At 45.9% G+C, this 22,987-nt stretch overlaps 1 protein-coding gene and 1 non-coding gene across 2 annotated transcripts in view; one reads left to right on the top strand and one right to left on the bottom strand.

Moving 5' to 3' along the window:
• Positions 1–22,987, bottom strand: part of TOMM20 (translocase of outer mitochondrial membrane 20) — a 126,349-nt gene that overhangs the window by 41,130 nt on the left and 62,232 nt on the right. The window lies entirely within an intron of this gene.
• On the top strand, positions 13,316–13,422 carry LOC123847185 (U6 spliceosomal RNA). Its single transcript, XR_006791439.1, has one exon. It is a non-coding gene; the product is annotated as a U6 spliceosomal RNA (small nuclear RNA).

Below are 22,987 nucleotides of genomic sequence, written 5' to 3'. Positions count from 1 at the left end.
GTCAGAAGTAGAATACACATCAGTAATAGCACATACATCAGGAGACAGTGATGGGAGTTCAGGTGTTTAAAGGTCTTTGCATTACCCAGGATGAGGGTAAAGGTAGTAGTCAATTTTACATTTTAAAATTTCAAGGTTAATTACTAAAATAATAGAAATAATAGTGAAATTTAAGAAGCAAAACAGATGAACATAGGAGAAGGAAAGGAAAAATAAAACAAGATGAAATTGAGAGGGAGACAAATCAGAAGAGACTCTAAACTCTAGGAAACAAACAGGGTTGCTGGAGGGGGACATGTGGGGGGAAGCGATAATTAGGTGATGGGCATTAAGGAGGGCACTTGACGTAATGAGCACTGGGTGTTATCTGTAACTGATGAATCACTAAACTCTACCTCTGAAACTAGTAAAAAAAAAAAAAAAGAATTAAGAAATATAACATCCACGTCTGTAGAAGGAGTTAAATGGAATAAGAAAAAATATTCATTCAATCCAGAAAAGGCAAGAAAGATGGAAAAATTTTTTAAAATGCAGGACAAACAGGAATCACAAAGATGGTAAAAATAAATCCAACACCTATAAGTTAATTACCAAAAAATGCAAAGAGACTAAATGCTCCAGTAAAGAGACAAAGATTGTCAACTGAATCCAGCCTTATGACGTTTATGAGATAAAACTAAAATATAAGAATACAGAAAGGGTTGAAAACAGAAAGATAAAAAGCAATATTCCAAGCATGCCTGTAAAAAAAGAAAGCTTATGTATTACTATATTAGTAATTAATATAAATTAAAATAGGCCTTAAGGTAAAAAAAATTGCTAGAGATAGAAAGTGTCAGTGCATAATGATAAAAGGTGTAATTCTGAACTTGTACCTACCTAATAACATAGATTCAAAGTACATAAAAGAAAAATAGAATGAACTACAAGAGACAAAACAAGTGGCGCCTGGGTTGCTCAGTCGGTTAAGCATGGGACTCTTGATTACAGCTCAGGTCATGATCTCAGGGTCATGAGATCCAGCCCCACATCGGGCTCCACACTTAGCAGGGAGCTTGCTTAAGATTCTCTCTCCCTCTGCCCCTCCCCCCTTGCCCCACCCAAAAGAGAGAGAGAGAGACAAAACGACCATCATGGGAGATTTTAGTGTATCCTGTCATAGAATGAACAAATGAAAAATCAGAAAACATATAGCATATTTTCACATCACAATTGACAAGCTTGATCTAAGGCATCTATACAGAAAACCCCTGTCTAACAACTACATATTATACATTTTTTTCAAGCACATACAAACATTTATGAAAATCAACCATGTACTCAGCCATAGAGCCAGTCAACAAATTTCAAGAGATTGCTATTTTACAAACCATATATTTTAACTATAATGCAATCAAGTCAGAAATCCATTAATAAAAAAAAAAATAAATGGAGGGGCACCTAGGCGGCTCAGTCAGTTGAGCAGCCAACTCTTGATTTCAGCTCAGGTCATGATCTCAGGGTTGTGGGATCGAGCCCCAAGTGGGGCTCTGCACTCAAGAGGGAGTCTGCTTGAGGTTCTCTCTCCCGCTCCCTCTGCCCCTCCCCCACTCGTGCACACTCTCTCTCTAAAATAAATAAATCTTTTAAAAAATAATAAAAAATAAAATGGAAAACTTAAAATGTTTAGAAATTAGGAAATGCACTTCCAAAGAGCTCGTGGGTCAAAAAAGAAATCCAAATGTATTTCCAATCAGACTAGGACATAAACGCCATATATAGAACCTTGTGGGATACAGCCACAGTGCCACTTAAATAGAAAGGTACAGCCTTAAATACTTACACTAGAAAAGAATAAAAGCAGAAATCTAACAAGTTAAGTTTTCAACTTAGGAAAAAAGATTAAGAAAAAAAAAACCTAAGAAATTAAAAGAAAATAAAGAGAAGTTAATGAAATAGGAAACATATATACAATAGGATTTTAAAAACTGATAGTTAGGTCTTACAAAGACTAGTAAAATTGCCAAACTTAGGACAAGATTAATCAAGAAAAAAGAAGAATACAAATAAAAATGATTAAGAATGAAAAGTGATTATATTACTAGTGCTTAGGAATAGGAGGACTGATAGGCAGAGCACAGAGAATTTTGAAGGCAATGAAAATACTCCATATGGTAGTATAACAGTGGATACATGTCATTATACATTTGTCAAAACCCACAGAATGTACAGAACCAAGAGTGAACCCTGATATAAACTACAGACTTTGGGTGAAAATTATGTCAATGTAGGTTCATCAGTGATAGCAAATGTACCACTGTGGTGGGGAGTGTTGATGGTGGGGGAGGCTATGCATTTGTGGGGACAGCAGGTATATGGGAACGCTCTGTGCTTTCTGCTCAATTTTGCTAGGAACGTGAAACTGCCCTAAAAAATAAAGTGCATTAATTTTTTTTAAAGTGACTTAAATATAATACAGAGAAAAAAGGTTAGTGAGACAATAGTGTAAAAAATAAATGCCAGTAACTTTGTAAATGAATGCATTTCAACTTACCAAAACTAACTCCAGGCAAGAAGGAAAGAAAGAGAGAGAGAAGGCGGCGTTAATAGTCTAACAACCACTAATGAAACTGAAGTCAGTAGGCAAAACTCTTATCACAATGAAAACACTAGACCCAGATGGTTTTACCAGCAAGTTCTACCAAAGCTTTAACTTGTTCTACCAAGGAGCCAATACTATTCCAGAACGTAAAGAAGAAACAGTCCTAACTCCTTTTGTGAAGCTATCATACTCTTGATTATAAAAAGCAAGAATATTACAAGAAAGGAAAGTTATAGGCTGCATTAGTAAAAGTCCCAGCAGGAAATAAGATAATTTGAGGAGGATTTGTTTACAATTTATGGTTGAAAGGGAATAACAAAGGATCCTATACATGGGATAGGAACTAGGGAAGAGAGAAGTTACCAGAACCCACAAGGATAGAATGGACCACTTTGGGAGGACCAGTGACCTTCCATCAAAGGATACAACCAGCCTGGGGTGACCTCACTTTCCTCCCTCCCTCCAGTCTCCTGCCAGGGCTCCCACTGGCCCAGCCCAACTGTGAACCAGAGAGTTCATTGAAGAAATTCATACCAACATACCGGCCAGCTCCCCCTTGGCAGTGAGCATAGTAGGACAAGGGAGAGACCACATCTGGAAAGGCAAATGGGAAATCTCCAAATCACAGCCCAAACTTAATCATGAATTTACATTTACAATCTCTTTTTAAAAACTAGCAAATTAAATCTAACAATGTATGAAAATACTAATGTATAATAACCAAGATGGATTTAAATTAAAAATGCAAGTTGACTTAACCTTAGAAAACAAAGTAATGTAGTTCATATCAGCAAATTAAAGGAGGAAAGGTCTTGGTTATCCCTGTGGGCATAGAAAAAGTATTTGCGAAAATTCAGTATGTGTTCATGATTTAAAAATTGGAAAGTTCTCAGCAAACTAGGAATAGAAAGGAATTTCTTTAACATGACAAAGGATAGGGGTGCCTGGGTGGCTCAGTCCTTAAGCATCTGCCTTCAGCTCTGATCATGATCCCAGGGTCCTGGGATCGAGCCCGGAATCAGGCTCCCTGCTCAGCCGGAAGCCTGCTTCTCCCTCTCCCACTCCCCCTGCTTGTGCTCCCCCTTCGCTGTTTCTCTCTCTGTCAAATAAATAAATAAAATCTTAAAAAAATATATATGATAAAGGATAGTTGCCCAAAAAAGCCTACTGCAAACATGAGACGTTGAAATGCTGAAGGCTTTCCCTCTACAACTGGGAATAGGACAAGGATGCCCAATACTGGAAATTGTAGACAACACAGTATGGCCAGAAAAAGAAATGAAATGATGATATGGTTTCTACAGAGTAATCTTCCTAAATCATCTACATATAAATTCTTAGAGTTAATAAGAGCATAACAAGATTGCTGGACACAAAATCTAAATATAAAAATCAGTTGCCTTTTTGTACACCAGCATTGAAAACAAAATGTAGGCTTTAAAAATACCAAAAGCACAAAAAATTAAAACACTCAGAAGTACAAAATCACAAAAGATGTGAGAGTCTTCATGAAAGAAAATGATAAGCCTTTCTTGAAAGATCTTAAAGCAAAGGAAGAGAGACGCCATGTTCCTGGATTGGAAGACAATATTGCAAAGCTGTCGATTTTCCCCAAGTTAGGGCACAGAGCCTGAGCAAAGGTTCCAAGTGACCACGAAAGCTCCAGATGATTCCCCAGGTCACAACAACTGTGGGGAAGAGGGGCTCAGCAGGGAACCCCTGAAAAACCTAAGAAAGGGACCATGAACTGAGAGTCACCTTTCACCTTTTTTTAAGGTGCCAACTTTTAGGTGATTTTTAAGGTACTTTTTTGTTTTAGGTGCCAGATGCTTTTCTAACATAGTCTTTTGTTCTCCCTTGTTCTGTGGGTCCCGTTCTATATTTAGCCTTTTGCATGTGTATCCTGTCTTGATTTTGCAAATTGCACAGGGCTAGTCCAAGACTACTCTAGCTGGGGGTGGTGAGGGGCAAGAGGGCAGAAGAAAAAGAAGAAAACAGTTTATATACCAAACGTATTAGTTTGCTAACAAAGTACCACACACAGGGCAAGTGGGGGGGAGTGGGGGGGTGTGAGACAACAGAAATTTACTTTCTTACAGTCCTGGAGACTGGAAGTCTGAGATCCAGGGGTCCCAAATCACCTTATTTCTGATTCTCAGAGGCCATGATGTTGTTGGCTCAGATGGGGATCTTTCTGAGTGGGCACGTCTCTCTTATTCTGATAATCCCGGGGGGGACCTGATGAAGATTTAGGGACAGGCTCACAGCCAGGGTTTCTCCAGTGTCATCAGCTTGAAACCTGGTGACTTAGTTTGCCAGGGCAAAGGCCAAAGTACCACAGCCCGGGGAGGGGGGGAGGTGCGCTTAAACAACAGAAATTTATTTTCTCACAGTTCTGGAGGCTGGAAGTCTGAGACCAAGGTGTCAGCAGGGTTGGCTCCTTCTGAAGCCTCTCTCCTTGGCTTGTAGATGGCTGTCTTCTCCCCTGCTGTGTCCTCACAAGGTCATCCCTCTGTGTGTCTGTCTGTGTCCTAACTGCCCCTTCTTATAAGGCCACCAGTCATGGTGTCATGGTGGATTAGGGTCCACGCTCATGACTTCGTTTTAACTTAATCACCTCTTTAAAGACTCTGTCTTCAAAAACAGCCACATTCTGAGGAACTGGGAGTTAGGACCTCAGCATAGGAATTTGGGGACACATTTCAGCCCCAACACCATTTTAAGTAATCCCCCCCCCCAACAACACTGTGAGGCCAACATTACTATCCCCATTTATAGATGATGAAACCAAGTCCCAAGAAGATTAAGTCACTTGGCCAAGGCCACATATCTAGTAAATGGCAGAGACATGAGTCAAAGCAGGCCTGCCTGCCTGCTGGGACCAGGAGGCTACACGAGTGCAGGGGAAGCAAAGGGGAGAAGGCGGTGTATCGTATGCTTGCCCTAAAAATAACGCCCCAACTTGCCTTCTCACTCCCCTGCCCAATGCCCTTTGGTGGCTCCCTGCCCCCTAGGCCAGCCCTTGTGTTCATCTTTCACTCAACTGCGACCACTGACAGGACTTGAAGAGATTCCCTCTTTGCTGGGAAGGAAAAGGTGTGTCCGAAAGGAGCAGAAAAGGAGAGTCCAGTGCCTGACGTCTGGCTGCTATGGGAAACAGCCTGGAGGCTGCAGCAGGACAATTAGAGGGAAGAAAAGGCTGTGGAATCACACCGTGAGTGGAAACAGGGCTGTGAGGAGGAAAGTGGGCAGACCCACTGCTTCCCATGGCATTCCAATCCAGTCCGGTCCAGAACAGCTGAGTTCAGACCAGGGGCTCCCGAGTGCTATGAGCTGAACTGTGGCCCCCAAATTCATGTGTTGAAGTCCCAACCCCCAGTACCTCAGAAGGGGACTATATCTGGAGATAGACTCTTTGAAGACAGGGGTGAGGTAAAACGAGGTCACGCGGGTGGACCCTAATCCACTGTGAGTGGTGTCCTTATGAGAAGAGGCAATTAGGACACAGGCACACAGACGGATGACCACAGGAAGACCCCCAGGGAAGATGGCCATCGGCAAGGCCGGGAGAGAAGCCTCAGGAGGAGCCAACTCTGCTGACACCTTGATCTCAGACTTCCAGCCTCCAGAACTGTGAGAAAACTATTTTCTGTGACGTAAGCCCCCCCGCCCAAGTCTGTGGTGTTCTATGGCTGTCCTGGCAAACGGAGGCCCCAGGTAACAGATTTCAGGTTTATCACACTAGAGGAAACCTGGCTGCGAGCCGGTCCCCAAATCTTCCCCAGTTTCCCCGAAAATTATCTGAGGTGTGCCCACTCAGAACAGACCCCTGAGCCACCCGAGCCAATGACATTTTGGCCTCTGAGAATCAGGACTAAGGTGAGTTGGGAGAGAACAGGAGAAGACTCGAATTTTCTATCAAATCACTGATGGGGGGGTGGTTTGCAGTGGTAAGAGGAGAGAGGTGGGGTATGTTTCAGTAAAGAAAAAAAGTCAAGGAGCGCCCGGCTGGCTTAGTTGGTAGAGCATGTGACTCTTGATCTCCGGGTTGTGGGTCCGAGCCCCATGTTGGGTGTAGAGATTACATTAAAAAATAAAATAGGGGCTCCTGGGTGGCTCAGTCGTTAAGCGTCTGCCTTCGGCTCAGGTCATGATCCCAGGGTCCTGGGATCCAGCCCCGCCTCGGTTTCCCTGCTCCGCGGGAAGCCTGCTTCTCCCTCTCCCACTCCCCCTGCTTGTGTTCCCTCTCTTGCTCTGTCTCTCTCTGTCAAATAAATAAATAAAATCTTTAAAAAAATAATAAAAATTAAAATAAAATCTTAACAAAAAAAGTCAAGGCATGCTGACAGATCTCTGAGCAATCTTGGCCTTTGAGGACTTAGTCATTTTGAACAATGGCTTTACTGATATTTGTCAGTTTCTTCTTCTATAAACTACAGTTTTCACAGGTAACTCTGTGAACAAATGGGTTTCCTGTTAACCGGCATGCCCAAGTCTCTAGGAATTTAGCCCAGCTCTGATTTTTCATTCCCTAGTCTAGCAGTCAAGAGACAGGCCACTTGTCTTCACTGCTAAGGTGAAAGAAGGAGATAAGAGGATTTATTACCTGAACATTCCAGAACCTTCCAAACAAATCTGTTCCATTTTTCCCCCTAAAAGCTGGACCCACACTCTGAGAGCCGAGGAGTACATTTTCCTTCCAGACCAGGGAGTCCATCTCAGCTTAGTTCGCACAAACATTGAGCCCTTATCAAATGACAATCTGCTAACCCACAGAATAGGAAATTTCTAGATCAGCACCCCCAGCTGCAAGTTGGAAACCCAAAAGTGGGTCTGCATCATTTGTCACTAGAGTTCCACTGTTGTGCTGCAGCACCTGCTTCTCGGAGCCTCCCTCCGGCAGTCCTCTGACCGTGTCAGGATGGGACACAGTCAGCACTGTGGGGAAGGGTGCAGAGAGAACCCCAGGCAGCACCACGCACCATGGTGTGAATTCACAGAAGGAGCTCCACGCTCTCCACGGATGGAGGCATCTGAGGCCAAGGCAACCTCTGCAGGCCACAGAGAGCACGACCTTGAAGGGAACAGCCCCTGGCACCATCAGCCACTAACAATTCCATCACCAATGTAACCGAATGTGCAAAAATGGCCCTCAGGGGGCCACACTGCTTCCACTGTGAAACTGCAAAGCAAGAAGAAGTGTTCACAGGAAATGGTTAAGATCCACAACCTTGACTCTTCCCACTGCCCAGAGAGTCTAAACAAATCAGCTTGTTGAGAGACAGGACTTTGAAGAGGGGGTTTGCCGAGAGGAGTATCTTTGAAGAAAGCCATGCTTCTTGAAGGTCAGGTAGGGGCCTGCCGCCCACCCCACACATGTTGGGGGGGGGGGTTTCCACACAGCTACATAGAGAGTTTACCATGCGACTCCCTGTAGCTGAGGGCAGGCAAGGCTGGGGCCCTTTCCCAGCCAGGGAATCCAGACACATACGGAGGAGAAGGCGATGTGACCAGAGAGGCAGAGACCAGACTGATGGGACCACAAGCCAAGGAATGCAGCAGCCCCCAGAAGCCAGAAGAGGCAAAGAGCAAACCCTCCCTGCGAGCCTCCAGAGGGAGCTCAGCCTTCCTGACACCTGACTTCAGCCCAGTAAAACTGACTTCAGACTTCTGTCCTCAGCACTGGGGGAGAGTCCATTTCTTTTCCTTTAAGCCATCAAGTTTTGTGGTGATGTGTTCTAGCAACCACGGGGAATGAATCTGCAGGTGACTCTTGCAGCAAGCCCCTGGGTTGGGGTCACCTTCCATTCCAGAGTTTGTCAGGGCAAGTGATGCGTGAAGGTTGGAGCCAAATGTAGGCCCCACGGGGAGGGAGCCAGTATGGTGCCTCCTCGGGGCTGTCTGGAGGACCAGAGACCCCAGCAGCAAGGAGCTGGAGGTAAACCCCAGGGATGGAGGGAAAAGTCGCAAGTGACCACCCAGAAGAGCGACGCCTCCACCTAGCAGGAAGCGCAGGCCCTCAGAAGAGCCCCACCAGGAGAAGAGTCAGCTCAGAGCCTCAGCCAGCCCCCTCCCACTCCCCCACTCAAGTGAGATCTGCCTTCTCTTTTCTACTCCTCCCTCCACCCTAGCTTCCACCCTGGGGGGAGAGGGGGCAGCGGGAGTGGGGTGCAGGAGTCCAGCAGAGAAGCCCCCTTTCCCACGCAGGCTTCCAGCCCTAAACAAGTGAGGCTGGAGCGGGGAGAAGAATGAGATGTCAAAGTTTACAGTTTTGACTAATATCTTGGCCTAGACGTTCAAATTCCAAATTGAGACTGTTTTCCATTTCAAGCGACCTTAGGACAGACTATTTCCTAAGAGGAGCAGAAAAGTCAGCGCCTGCCAGTGTTTTCATCCAGGGCCAGGGAACATTAATCCCGCTGCATAAATTTTAAAGGGGAAGTATAAAGCAAAAACTCATGCTGCATTCCCATTACCCTGCAAGCCCTGTTTATTCAACATAACTAGCCAGTTGCAGAGGCTGGTGAAAACATCTCGGTGGAACTGAGAGTAGCTGAGTTCCCGTGAAAGGAAAAAATGCAAATTTGTTTTCGGTATCACTTTGAAGCTTCCTGAGTGGAGTCCTTGGCCTGGACCGACTCTCATTGACGTCAGCCTGAGTTAGCCATATCAGAGCAGCTGTCTGCTTGTTCCCTCGCCCTCGGCCCCTGGTGCAAAAAACACACTGGTTTTGTTTCATGGGAGATTAAAAACATTTGCTGCTGTGTCCATAATTCACAGCCTCTGTTATCATGGGGACCAGGAATACTGAACAAGAAACACTTAGCAAACCCCCAACCCCGCCGCTCAAAACCAAGGGGAAACCCACAGAGAGATGCCAGAGACAGGATTACGCATCAGCTGGGACCCAGCCCAGACCCCGGTCATTGCATCCCTTTCCATCCTCCTAGAACATGAGGCAATGGATCTATATAGCATGCACTTAGGGCTCTTAGAAACCCTTCAAAACATGGCTGCATGCATGAAGCCATGCGCCCTCCTCCACCCTGTGTGGGAGATGGGGCAGAGGTGCCACCACCCAGGCTGAACGCCCCTTGCCTCTGGTTTCATGGCAAAGTAGCCACAAACCAAGAGCCACAAACCAAGAAAACAAGAGGAGAAGCCCCCTGGCTCCTCCCAGGGTCATTCCAGGGCTGGTGTTGATGGGAGCCATGCTGACAGCCATGCAGCTCTCCCGGCACCTGCGGCTGAGACGCTGACTTTACAGTGGACCTTCCAGTTCCTTCCAGCATCCTGGAGGAGACTCGGGCAGGCAAAGCCCAGTTGAGACGGCTAGGGCAGCACCCGGCCCATTCTCCTCCAGAAATCCTGATGGGATGGATCGCTTGTCAAGCTGGTAGATAATTCCATACCCTTCCACAGTTCGGCTCAGACACATCCCCTGGGTAACTGTTGTTTGGAACCTCTGTTAAAAGGCAAGGCAACAGAAGCCAGTGGATTCTTTACACCGTTCGTTTGTGTGGTCCCAGGAAAGAATGATCTTCCCTGACAAGGCAGTGATGTGGGTGTCAGAGAAGGGATGTGAGAGGGGTGGAGACGGGCTGGGGAGGGCTGCCAGGCACCATCCCACCTCTCCGTGGTCTTCAGATCCCTACAGTAGGGACCTGGGAGTCGGGGAGTGCACCCCAGAGACAACCCCCACTCCACCATTGCTCTGAACTCAGAGCCTGCTGAGGGGACCTGCATTTGAATCCTCCTCTCTCTGTTGTCACTTATCCCAGACAAAGCAAGAGCTGTCTGAGCGCTGCACCAAGCTCCAGCTGATGCCAGATGCCCCACGCTGCCGCCTCCCATTGCCCCTCTCCCAGGCCTTCCCTGCGCCTCCCACCTCACGGGCTGGCAGAGGCCCCTCTTCCGAGATCCCCGATCACAGTGGGCTGTAGCGGGCTAGGGGCCCCGAGAGGGCGGGGTCTGTGCCCTGTCTACACCCCGGCTGCCACTGCATAAAAGGCACCATGAAGTGTGCCAACTGACCGCAGTCAGGATGTTATTGTTGATGTTGCTGCTGTTATTATTTATCAGTGAGTAATGATAGTTCAACACATTTCCCTTCTTTGAGTCTGAGCAAGCCCACATGGGTGTGTGGATTCACATCGCTGCTCAGAATTGGGGCATTTTTCTAGAGGAAGGCAGGCTATGGGGGGAAAAAAGAGTCATTTTTGGTTGCTACTTTTAACCCCTCTTTTATTCACAGCTATGAACTATGACTTAATTATGGATGAAACAAGAACCTTTTTTAAACACTAATAAATGCACACCAAGCAACCAAAGTGAAATCTAAGCTCAGAGCCAAGCCAGGAATGGGCCTGGGTGGTCAACTGCACGCAGTCCACTCAGAGGCAGAGAGGTGGTGGCACCAACAGAAAGGAATTGGGGGAAACCTTGTTTCCCCAAATTGCTAAATGCTGTTGAAATAATATGGATAGAACAATAAACTGAGGTTCAGGATTGGCACGGTGAAGACAAGGTGCCGGCATTCTCCCACAAACAGTGACTGAGTCACCTCCATGGGCCAGGTTATAGTCATAAAGGGATGTGTCTCCCAGCCTCCAGGAGACAGGCACCGTCCCAACAGACTGAGCAAATGCTATAAAGCCAAGTCTGTAGGAGAAACTGCAAGAGCAGACAACAATGCTGCCTAGAGCGTGGTCGTAACAGCTGAACTTGAACATCAGACAGACCTGGGCCAAATCCCGGGTCCAAACCTCCCTAGTTCTGGGACGCTGGCCAAGTTACTTAACCTCTCTCAACCTGTGTGTGCCCCTTGAAAGTGAGATTATCAGTGCCTACCTCATAGGGTTGTCATAAAAAGATTACATAGAACATAGAGCAGAGTGGCCAGCCTAGTTCACGGCTCAAAGAAAATACTAATAATGTTGGCTCTTGTTCTCATTAATTGTCTGACAAAGAGCAGGTTCCATGGAGGAGGTAAGATTTGCGATGCGTCATGAAGGGATTTCACATATAGAGAAAGACGTCGGGGATTTGGTGAAAAGGAAGTATCGTTTGCAAAGATGCGGATGCAGAAAGTTGCACGGCGTGTTTGGAAGCCAGCAGGGAGTTCAAAGTTGCTGGCCTGACGGGTGCACGGGAGGGAGAAGTTGGACAAGTGGGTTTGATCCCTGCTAGGAATTTGGACTTTATCCTGTGGGCATGTGGTCAAACGACGATGGGTTTTAGAATCAAATACCTGAGTTCCATCCCACCACGCTTTGGGTGGCAGGATGGACAAGCGACATTACCCTCTCTGAGTACCAGCTCCCCTTCGGTTAAGCGAGTATAAAGTAATATTCAGCCTTGAGGGCTGATGAATGGTTTACATCAAGCTTCAGAAAACTTTTTCTATAAAGAGCAAGACAATAAATATTTTAGGATCAGCAGACCATACGCTTTCTGCTGCAACCACTCAACCCTGCCATTGTAGCGTGAATGTATGGTTGTGTTCCAATAAAACTTTATAAAAACAGGCAGTGAGCAACATTTGGCTGCAGGCAGTAAAAAATAAAACTTAAATCCTTAGCACAGTGCCTCAGAGTTCCTGCTTCCCCGCCCCGCCTTCCTTTCCACATGCCAACAGGGGATGTTTTTCCTAGATCCTTGTATCATGTCCAGTGGTTCCAAGACATTGCTAAATGATTTGAAGATTATAGTGAGCTCCCCCTAATCTCAGCTCTAGAGACTGCAATGCATAAAGATAATTTGTTCAACAGAGTGAGAACTGTTTTGCCAGGAGCGCTGAGTGAGCAATCAATCAGTCAGTCAGAGAGCTCCTTATGCATATGGCATGATGCCCTGCAGTGGAGATGTGAGGGGCACTGAGGCAAGAGCCTCACGAATAGCACGTGGTTTGGTGAGAAATTCCCACGTCCCTGTTGCCTGAGTTCTAGTCACAGTTTTACACAGTTTTCATTGCGTGCAATTCTTGAATGTCACATTTTCCATTTCTTAAGCTGTACAATGAAGAAATTCAACTAAATGGCAATGTGATTCTGTGTATGCAACAGAGGGATTCTAAGAGTCAGGGGGAGGTTTGTGGAGACATCTCGAAGGGAACCATGCCCACGGCCTGGCCTTCTGGGGTCAGGCTGGCATTCCTTGGTGGGGGGATAATCAGCAACCAGTGTATGGTCATCAGTGCATTGAGGGAGGGGACTGGAAGGGCGATGCAATAAAATGGAAGAAATGGGTGGAGCCAGTCCAATGAAAATTCTGGGTATTTTTGTTGTCATCGGAAGAGTAGATTTTTTGGCACATAGTGTCGATCAGGAATCAAAAACTCAATGCCTTCAGGGGCTGGACAAGTAGAAGTGAATCAAGTGCGCAGGATGTAACCACAGGGAGGGATGGGAATGGGAACGGGACAAACTGGTGAGTGCATGCTCTGTCTAAGAGGGATGCTACTGCCTGGCTGCAGATGACTGCTGCCATGTGGTCTTAAGGGCTCAGCATGGCAGATTAGATTTTTGGGGGCTCGGGGCATGGCTTAAATGGTTGATGGGTGTTAAGGGTGCTAAGGGTGATGGGTGTTAAGGACGGCACTTGTGATGAGTGCTGGGTGTTATATGTAAGTGATGAATCACTAAATTCTATACCTGAAACCAATTTTTCCATATATGTTAACTAACTTGAACTTAAATAAAAACTGAAATAAAAAGAAAAAAAGTCAGAAATTTAGTGCTCACTTCAGCAGCACATACACTAAAATTGCAATGATATAGAGAAGATTAGCTTGGCCCCTGCACAAGGTTGACATGCAAATTCATGAAGCATTCCATATTTTTTTTTCTTTAAAGATTTTATTTATTTATTTGACAGAGAGAGACAGCGAGCGAGGGAACACAAGCAGGGGGAGTGGGAGAGGGAGAAGCAGGCTTCCCGCTGAGCAGGGAGCCCGATGTGGGACTTGATCCCAGGACCCTGGGATCATGACCTGAGCCGAAGGCAGACGCTTAATGACTGAGCCACCCAGGCGCCTGAAGCATTCCATATTTTTAAAGGCTCTGAATAGCCAAAGCAATTTTGAAAAAGAAAAGCAAAGCTGGAGGTAGCACAATTCCAGACTTCAAGTTATATTACAAAGCTGTAGTGATCAAAACAGTATGGTACTGGGACAAAAGCAGACACATAGATCAACGGTACAGAATAGAAAACCAAGAAATAAACCCACAATTATATGGTCAATTAATCTCTGACAAAACAGGAAAGAATATCCAATGGGAAAAAGACAGTCTCTTCAACAATAGGTGTTAGGAAAACTGATCGGCTATATGCGAAAGAATAAAACTGGACCACTTGCTTTTTTATACCATACACAAAAAATAAACTCAAAATGGACTAAGGACCTAAAAACCTGAAACCATGAAAATCCTAGAAGAGACCACAGGCAGTAACCTCTCTGACATCAGCCATAGCAACATTTTTCCAGGTATGTCTCCTGAGGCAAGGGAAATAAAAGCAAAAATAAGCTATTGGGACTATATCAAAATGAAAACCTTCTGCACAGTGAAGGAAACAATCAACAAAACTAAAAGGCAACCTACTGAATGGGAGAAGATATCTGCAAATGACATATTCAATAAAGGATTAGTATCCAAATATATAAAGAACTAATACCAATCAACATCCAGAAAACAAATAATCCAATTAAAAATGGGCAAAGAAATGAACAGATATTTGTTCAAAGAAGACATCCAGATGGCCAAGAGACACATGAAAAGATGTTCAACATCACTGATCATCAGGGAAATGCAAATCAAAACTACAATGAGATATCACCTTACACCTGTCAGAATGGCTAAAATAAAAAACACAGGAAACAACAAGTATTGGTGAGGATGTGGAGCCACTGTGGAAAATGGTACGGAGTTTCCTCAAAAAGTTAAAAATAGGGGGTGCCTGCCTTTAAATTTTTTTTTGAGAAAGAGAGAGGGTGGGGGTAGGGGCTGGGGGGCAGAGGGAGAGAGAGAATCTTAAGCAGGCTCCACACTCAGCTCAGAATCCCAGGCAGGGCTCGATCTCATGACTTTGAGATCATGACCTGAGCCAAAATCAAGAGTTGGACACTTAACTGAATGAGCCAAGCAAGCACCCCAAGGGGGCACCTGTCTTTAAAAAAAGGTGGGGTTGGGGGTGGGCACCTGGCTGGCTCAGTGGGTAGAGCATACGACTCTTGATCTCAGGGTTGTGAGTTTGAGCCCCATGTTGGGTGTAGAGATTACTCAAAAATAAAAATCTTTTGTTTAAATAAATAATAAATTTTTTTTAAAAAGTTAAAAGTAGAACTACTCTGTAATCCAGTAATCACACAACTGGATATTTACCCAAAAAATACAAAAACACTAATTCAAAGGGATACATGCACCCCTGAGCTTTTAGTAGCATTATTTACAATAGCCAAATTATGGAAGCAGCCCAAGTGTCCATCAATAGATGAATGGATAAAGAAGATGTGGTATATATATACAACAGAGTATTATTCAGCCATAAAAAAGAATGAAATCTTGTCATTTGCAACAACATGGATAGAGCATAATGCTAAGTGAAATAAGTATGTCTGAGAAAGACAAATACCATATGATTTCACTCATATGAGGAATTTAAGAAACAAAACAAGTAAAGGAGGAAAAAAGAGAGTCAAACCAAGAAACAAACTCTTAACTATAGAGAAAAAATGGATGGTTACTGGAGGGGGTGGTGCTGGGTGAAAGAGGTGATGGGGATTAAGGAGTCACACTTGTGATGAGCACAGGGTGATGTATGGAATTGTTGAATCACTAATCTCTACACCTGAAACTAACACTGAATGTTAACTACACGGGAATTAAAATAAAATTTTAAAAGGATGTCATTTAGATTTGTATGTAGAAACTCCTGGTTTTCAAAAATTGACCAATTTTTTTTTTAAGATTTTATTTATTTATTCATAAGAGACAGAGAGAGAGAGAGGCAGAGGGAGACGCAGGCTCCCCGCTGAGCAGGGAGCCCGATGCGGGACTCAATCCCAGGAGTCTGGGATCATGACCTGAGCCGAAGGCAGATGCTTAACCATCTGAGCCACCCAGGCGCCCCAAAATTGACCAACTTTTAAAAAGTCAACATCATGCCCAGAGCGCCTGGGTGGCTCAGTTGGTTGAGCCTCTGACTCTTGATTTTGGCTCAGGTCATGATCTCAGGGTTGTGAGATGGACCCCTACATTGTGATCCATGCTCAGCGGGAGTCTTATTGAGATTCTCTCTCTCTCTCTCTCTGGCACCCCCACCCCGTCCACCTCAAATAAATAAATAAATCATAAAAAAAATCAACATCATGCCAGCCAAACAAAACATGGCTGGGTTAGATTTTGCCCAAGTTGCCAGTTTGTAACCTTGAGTGTAGATGGTGAGGCTGATTTCAGAAAGAGCTTGGAGAGCCCACAGAGCTCAAGAGCAAAGCTGAATCCAGTCCCAGCCTCTGCAAATGGAGACTTCTTCAACATTAGATCAACTGCAAGCTTCACTGGGAACTAGAGTTAAATTTGAATTTTAAATAAACAAGGGAATACTTTTTTAGCATAAGTATATCCTAAAAATTGTATGGGACATAGTTATATTAAAATGAAAATGTTCATTGTTTATCTGAAATTCAATTCAAATCTAACTGGGCGTCTTGCATTTTTATTTGCTAAACCTGGCCACTCTCCCTGGAACCCTACCCCAGGTTACGGTCTCCCAGCTCCTCCCAACCACAGGCTCTACACTCAAGGACCCAGGGACACAGTCTACAATGCAGACTGCAAAGGAAAAAGGGAGCAAAGCAAATATTTGATCACCTGAACACTGCAGTAACATGCTAGGTGATCTATACAAACTACCCTTGATGTCAGAGGATGGATATTCCAGAGCCACCTGGCCCCTCTCCTGCTGTGTTCTTTGCCCCTCTGCGCCTTGGTTTCCTCATCTCTTAAATGGTGAAGGGAATTACTATCTCACAGGATTATCACATGGACTCAATGGAATAAATATAAAAGTGTATCACACTTGTCTTATACAAGGCAGATGCACAACAAACATTTGTTGTACAGTGAATGAAATTCTTCAACCTCAGAACGATTGCATCCCACTGCTCCTGTCACCAGACTAAGACCTATATATTGAGGGTCCCAAGAAGCTGGAGCAGGGACAGCATGTGAATCTACCATGGTGGGCAGTGTCTCTGGGGACTGGGAGATGGCTGGGGTGCTGAGCTCCTGGAGAACTGTCAGGGTCACAGTTCAGGGGGAGAGTGAGGGCCCTGGATTTCTATACTTTGGGGGCTATATGCCAAGTGTACAGAATGCTCCTTTTTTATTGAAATATATTTGACATACGTTTGACATGTAATATTATGCAAGTTTAAAGCATACAACATGTTGATTTGATACATTTATATATTGTAATATGATTGCTGTTGTATTTAGCACCTCTATGGTGTCACATAATTATCATTTCTTTTTTGTGGTAGGAACAATTAAGATCTAGTCTCTTAGCAAGCTTGATAAATGTAATACAATATTGTTGCCTATATTCACTATACCATCTTATTAGATCTCCAGGACTCATTTACGGGCTAGTAGCAAGTTTGTACCCTTAAATAACCTCTCTCCTATTCCCCCACCCCACCCCCAACCCCTGGTAACCAACTTTTTACTGTGTTTGCATGAGTTTGGCCCTTTTATATTCCACAAATAAGTGATATTATATAGTATGTGTCTTTCTCTGATTTATCTCACCTAGCATAATGTCCTCAAGGTCCATCCATGTTGTCGAAAATGGCAGGATTTCCTTCTTTCTCATGTAGAATAATATTCCACTCTGTGTGTGGGGGGAGGGGGGCTCTTTACCAATTCATCTGTTGACAGGCACATAGCTTGTTTCCATATCTTGACTATTGTTAATAATGTTACAATAAATACTGGGATTGTGTATACCTCTTCAATATCCTCTTCATTTCTCTTGGGTATATACCCAGAAATGGAATTGCTGAATCATACTGTATTTTTAATTTTCTTGAGGAACCGCCACAGTAGCTGAACCAATTTACATTCCCACCAACAGTGCACAAGGGTTCCCTTTTCCCCACATCCTCACCAACACTTGTTATCTCTTGTCTTCTTGATACTAGCCATTCTGACAGGTGTGAGCTGATATCTCATTGTGGTTTTGATTTGCATTTCCCTGATGATGAATGACACTGGGCATCTTTTCGTGTACCTGCTGACCATTTGGATGTCTTCTTTGGAAAAACATCTCTTTAGTTCCTCTGCCCATTTTTTAATGAGATTGTTTAGGGGATTTTTTGGGTCATTGAGTTGTATGAATCCTTTATAAATTGTGGATATTAACCCCTTATCAGACGCATGGTTTGCAAACGTCTTGTCCCATTCTGTTGGTTGTCTTTCCATATTGTCAACTGTTTCCTTTGCTGTGCAGAAGTTTTTAGTTTGATGCAGTCCTACTTGTCGAGTTTTGCTTTGTTTTCATTTGTGCATATCCCAAAAAACTATTGCCAAGACCGATGTCAAGGAGTTTCTCCCCTATGTTTTCCTCTGGGAATTTTAGCTCTGGGTCTTATGATCCATTTCGAGTTAATTTTTGAGAGTGGTGGAAGATAGCAGTCCAATTTCATTTTTCTGCATGTGCTTATCCAGTTTTCCAAACACCTTTGTTGAAGACTATCCTTTCCCCATTGGGTGTTCTTGGCTCGCTCACCAAATATTAGTTGATCACATACATGAGGGTTTACTTCTGGGCTCAGAATCCTTCTTTCTAATTCCTGCTTTGCCAGTGGTCTTCAGCGCATGGCATCTGCTGTAGGCAGTTAAGAGATGTTTTCTCATGCACTCAGAGTGCTCTTCAAGAGGCTCAGAGACATCCAGGAGCAGCTCCAACCACCCTCCCACCTCTTGAAAGCCACATCCGAACACAGAACAGCTGGGGAGGCCTTTGAGCATTCTAAGGCTAGAAACAGACCTGGAACTTGAAGTTCTCCAAGTTTATCTGATTCCTTCCCCAGATGACTTAGAGGATGACAAAGGATGTCTGTGCATACGACGCTGAAATGCTGCTGCCACATGTTCATATCACACACACACACACACACACACACACTTAATAGTCTCTGAGGGATTTCATTGTAATCTGCTTCCCTTGGAAATAAAGTTATTGTATTAGTTTGGTAGGGCTGTGGCTTAGGCCATTTGGGCTGTTATAACAAAATACCATAGACTAGGAAGATTCTTAATAACAAACACTTATTGCTCACAGTTCTGGAAGCTGGGAAATCCAAGATCCAGGCACCAGGAGATTCGCTGCCTGGTGAGAACCTGCTTCCTGGTTCAAAGACGGTGCCTTCTTGCTATGTCCTCCTCACATGGTGGAAGGAGTGAGGGAGCTCTGTGGGGTCTCTTCTCTAAGGGCACTAAACCTATTCAGGAGGGCTCCACTTTCTTAACCTAATCACCCCCCAAAAGCTCCATCTCCTATCACCATCCCATTGAGGATTAGGTTTTTAACATATGAACTTTGGGGGTGGGGGGCTGGGGACACGAACCTGCATGCAGTCCACAGCACCAGCTGACCTCTAAGACTTCAAATTCCTATAAAGGGAAGCCACCTTTTTCATTCCACACTTAAATATAAAGGTTAAATACTTCAATACTCTTTTCCTGTGAAACTCAACTTCAAGGTAGCTATGAGGTAAGAATAGTTATCCTTGGCATCTGTCTCTGTGTTTTGGGGGCACCTTGATGTAGTCATGCTCACCACACCCCTACCAGGAGGGCCCCCCCCACCACCAACCTAACCACCCATCAGCCTCCTTGTACAGGTAAAGGAAATGCTAACTCAGCATTCTGAAAACCAGGGTCAGGTCTAGATTTCTAGAAGCCTGATTGGGGGAGGGGGGTGTCTCTAAGCCTCAGGATCACCTCTCTGACCCCTGCCAAGCATACCCCCCAGGAAGGGGAAGGGCACGGGTGCTCAAGGGGCATGTGGGAACTGAGCCCTCTCAGCGGGGAACACCACCGCCACGGGAGAAGAGCCAGCCCTGTTCTGTGCTCGAAACCCATTAAAGACACGTCCAAGTACTTGGTGGAAGTACGAGTGAGTTACAGAGAAGAGGACTTGAGCTGAGGGCAGGTAGGATTCTGTCCCAAGGAAGGAATTCCAAGAAGGAATTTCCTCCTGTTATGTCCTCCCTCTTTCCACAAATTGTTTTTGGGTCTTGAACACCATGTGCTAGATGCTAGACCAAAATGATCAAAACAGAGGGCCCAGTTCACTGGGCTACAGACTGCCCCCCAAATCATCCTGCTTCCTGTAATCCTGGGCCAGTTGCCCATGTGCAGAGGCCTCTCAGGAGCCAATCCTGTCCCAAGCAACTGGAACTAAGGATCACACGTCATCTGTCAGCTGCCGCTTGGGTACATGGATTAGATGCTTCCCCAGAACTCGGGCAGGCCTCTGATTCATTACAGTGAACAGAACCATTAGGCCCTGAGGGGAAGTGTTCTACAAGTCGGTGAGGCCAAAGGTCTCCCCCAGACAGGCCAGAAAACTGAGGACACCAGCTGGGAGCCAGGCCTCCCAGCTCTCCCTCGAAGCAGGGAGACCAGCATCCCACGCCCTCCAGCGAAACAAAGTCGGTTTCCTCTGCCTAGTGATTTAATTAATAAGGTTTTGTGTTTTTTTTATGGTCGTGAGTTGGAACTGAACGTACACTGAAATGCACGCAAATCACCGCGAGAGCGGAAAAATGCTCATCTCCCTCCAGCCTCTCTCAGCGCCATTTCTCCCCAAACTACCCGTTCCAGCGAGCTTCCCGCGGGCTAATTACTGCTGCGGCGGAAATTGCACTGATTTATATCAACTTCCACGGACTCGAAGCAGCCAACGGCTGTCCTGCGGGAACAGGCTGGGGTTAAGCTGCTGGCCCCGCTGCGGGCAGGTGAGAGGGGCGTGGCTTTGCCCCCTCCCCCGCCAACACCGCTTCCCACAGCGCATCACACACAGTGACTCAGCAGCAGGGAGCCGGTTACCTGTCACCTGGACTTCACACATCTGATACTCTTCCCCCCTGCTCCTCACAGCAGCACCGTGAGGCCCCGAGCTCAAGGCCTGCTGTTTAATTTGGCCTGTTTGAAAAGTTCCATCCATACCTGGTGAGCTCATCAGTGACTATGAAAGCTACCTTTCTTCCCCTCTGAGTACCAGGCTTTTTATAATGACTGGCTCCAGAGGTAATTTCAAAATCTGACCGGCTCATGCAGAAGCCAGCGAAGCTTCTGAGACTGGAGGCCAGGCCTACATTTGAAGGTAGGGTGAGTTACAAAGCAGAATCCCTTCCTTTAAGGGGAAGCAGATAGAAATCGCTACGTAGGACTGGCCCCTGGGGCTCTGAAGACCGAGTCCTGGGTTCTCCTGTTGCACGGGATTTGAGAACTCCTGGCTGTGGGTCCCCCTGCAGTGTGTAACACGGCACCTCCTAGGCCTGAGAAAAGGAAGTCTGTAATCCATACATTGATATGTAAATGTGTGTTTACCCAGGTGAGGCGCATTGTGAGGTGCACCTGGGAGAGGTTCCCATCCTGCACGTCACCTTTATTCCTGTACCTCACCTTTGTTCCTATTTCACTGGGCTACCCAAAAGGTATCTTAAAAAGAAAGGTATTTTGGCACACCACGGCCAGTCTACAAAAATCTCTCACTGAACCACGGTGTAACCAAAAAACTAGGATTATTATGTTTGCATTAGTATGTGTGGTCATTAGGCACTTTTGGTTATAATAATGGCACCCAGAGTTTCACATCTAGAGAGTACCTGTCCTGGAAGATGCTCAATGGTGCTGAGTATAATAAGTATCTTATTACTTATTGATGACAGACCAGATGCCACAGCGTTTTCTCGGTGAAAGGGGCTGAGCAACTCTGTACTGACCACCCAGGATCTGTTCTTTCACCGCCTTTAGCTCACTCCCTGTGGTTGGTTTCTCCCAAGCTCTGGAAGGTGGGGACTGCGCCTCAGTTAGGTTTCCACACCTGGGCTGAGCAGAGCGTCTGGCTTAGTAGGTGCTCAGTAACATCCGGGGCAGGAGTGAGCGAGTAAAGGTGTATACGGATGAACAAAAGAACAAAGTCTGTCCTGTGGCCAGAGCTGAGTCAGGGAGAGAGGCCACAGCCACCAGGGAGCCCCACTAAATGAGGAGTCAGCGGGAGGTGACTGCCACCTGGGAGCCACCTGAACGTGCAGAATGGAGTCAAGTACCTGCAGAGGCATTTGGCACACCACAAGTGGCATATTTTATGACCCGTTTATAGGGATCTTCCTGGAAAAAAAAAAAAAAAAAACAAGAAGGCTGAGGACTCAGGAAGTGTAAGCAATGAGTCACCTGGTTAGCTCATCACAGGAGTCACACACACGGGCTTCGGGATAAAGTCCATTCAGGTGTTATTCAGCACGCCGACAGACACCGCGGAGGCCAGCCGCAGGGCCCGGCCCAAGCCCGCTGATGGGCACTTCTGGCAGATGCTGCTCGGCTTGGGGCTGCACACCCAGGTGCCATGCCTTCTCATCTGCTGGCTGGTTCTAACAGCATGACTGGCGCCCAGGCTGCCCAGGGTGTGTGAGGGCTGCCTGCACCTGACCAGCACAGGAGGGCGGCCTGCCTGCTCTACAGTGGCCCCACCCACCCCCCACCTGCCACCCCACCCCACCCCCCAACCCCCAACTCCCATTACCACCCACTCCTTCCCAGCAGTCGCTGACAAACGTACGGAGCCAAAATGGAGCCCCCTTTGTGGGCTCAACTTTGTGGTTCCATCACATATCCTCCCATAGACACATCTCCAAAGGGTGCTATTATCTTGCTCAGCCATCACCCCAATAAACAAACACAGCTGCTGCAGCCCTTCCCCATTGCAGACTCAGACCGCATCCCGACTCCTGGACCGCGTGTGGGCCTGTCTCAACAGCTCTGAGCACTGCACAGGGGGCCCACGTCACACTCGCAAGAGTCGCCCAGAGAGAGGACAGGTGCTGACAGGCATGAAGAGAACCCCAAGGCCCCCACCGTTCACTTAACGCTCTCAGCTGCATTATCCTATCGGAACCTCCTTTCCTTCAGCAAACTGAAGCTCCGGCGGGGTTCAGGGTCAGTAAATGACAGAGCCAAATCAAGCTCAGCTCTTCTGCCCAGGAAAGGAAATGTGAGAGCGGTCAGCCACCCAGGAAAGGGGAGGAGAGCTCTGTATGTCTCTTGGGTCTCTGTCAGATTTTTCTCTTTGACAACATCATTAGCTGCGATGAGGCCTAAGGACCACAACCAAAGACTT

The sequence above is a fragment of the Mirounga angustirostris genome, unplaced genomic scaffold (assembly GCF_029215605.1).
Source record: "Mirounga angustirostris isolate CCGP_5_RB_7025 unplaced genomic scaffold, mMirAng1.0.hap1 SCAF_6, whole genome shotgun sequence".
NCBI classification, from domain to species: domain Eukaryota; kingdom Metazoa; phylum Chordata; class Mammalia; order Carnivora; family Phocidae; genus Mirounga; species Mirounga angustirostris.
This window is presented reverse-complemented; position numbering and strand designations above follow the sequence as displayed.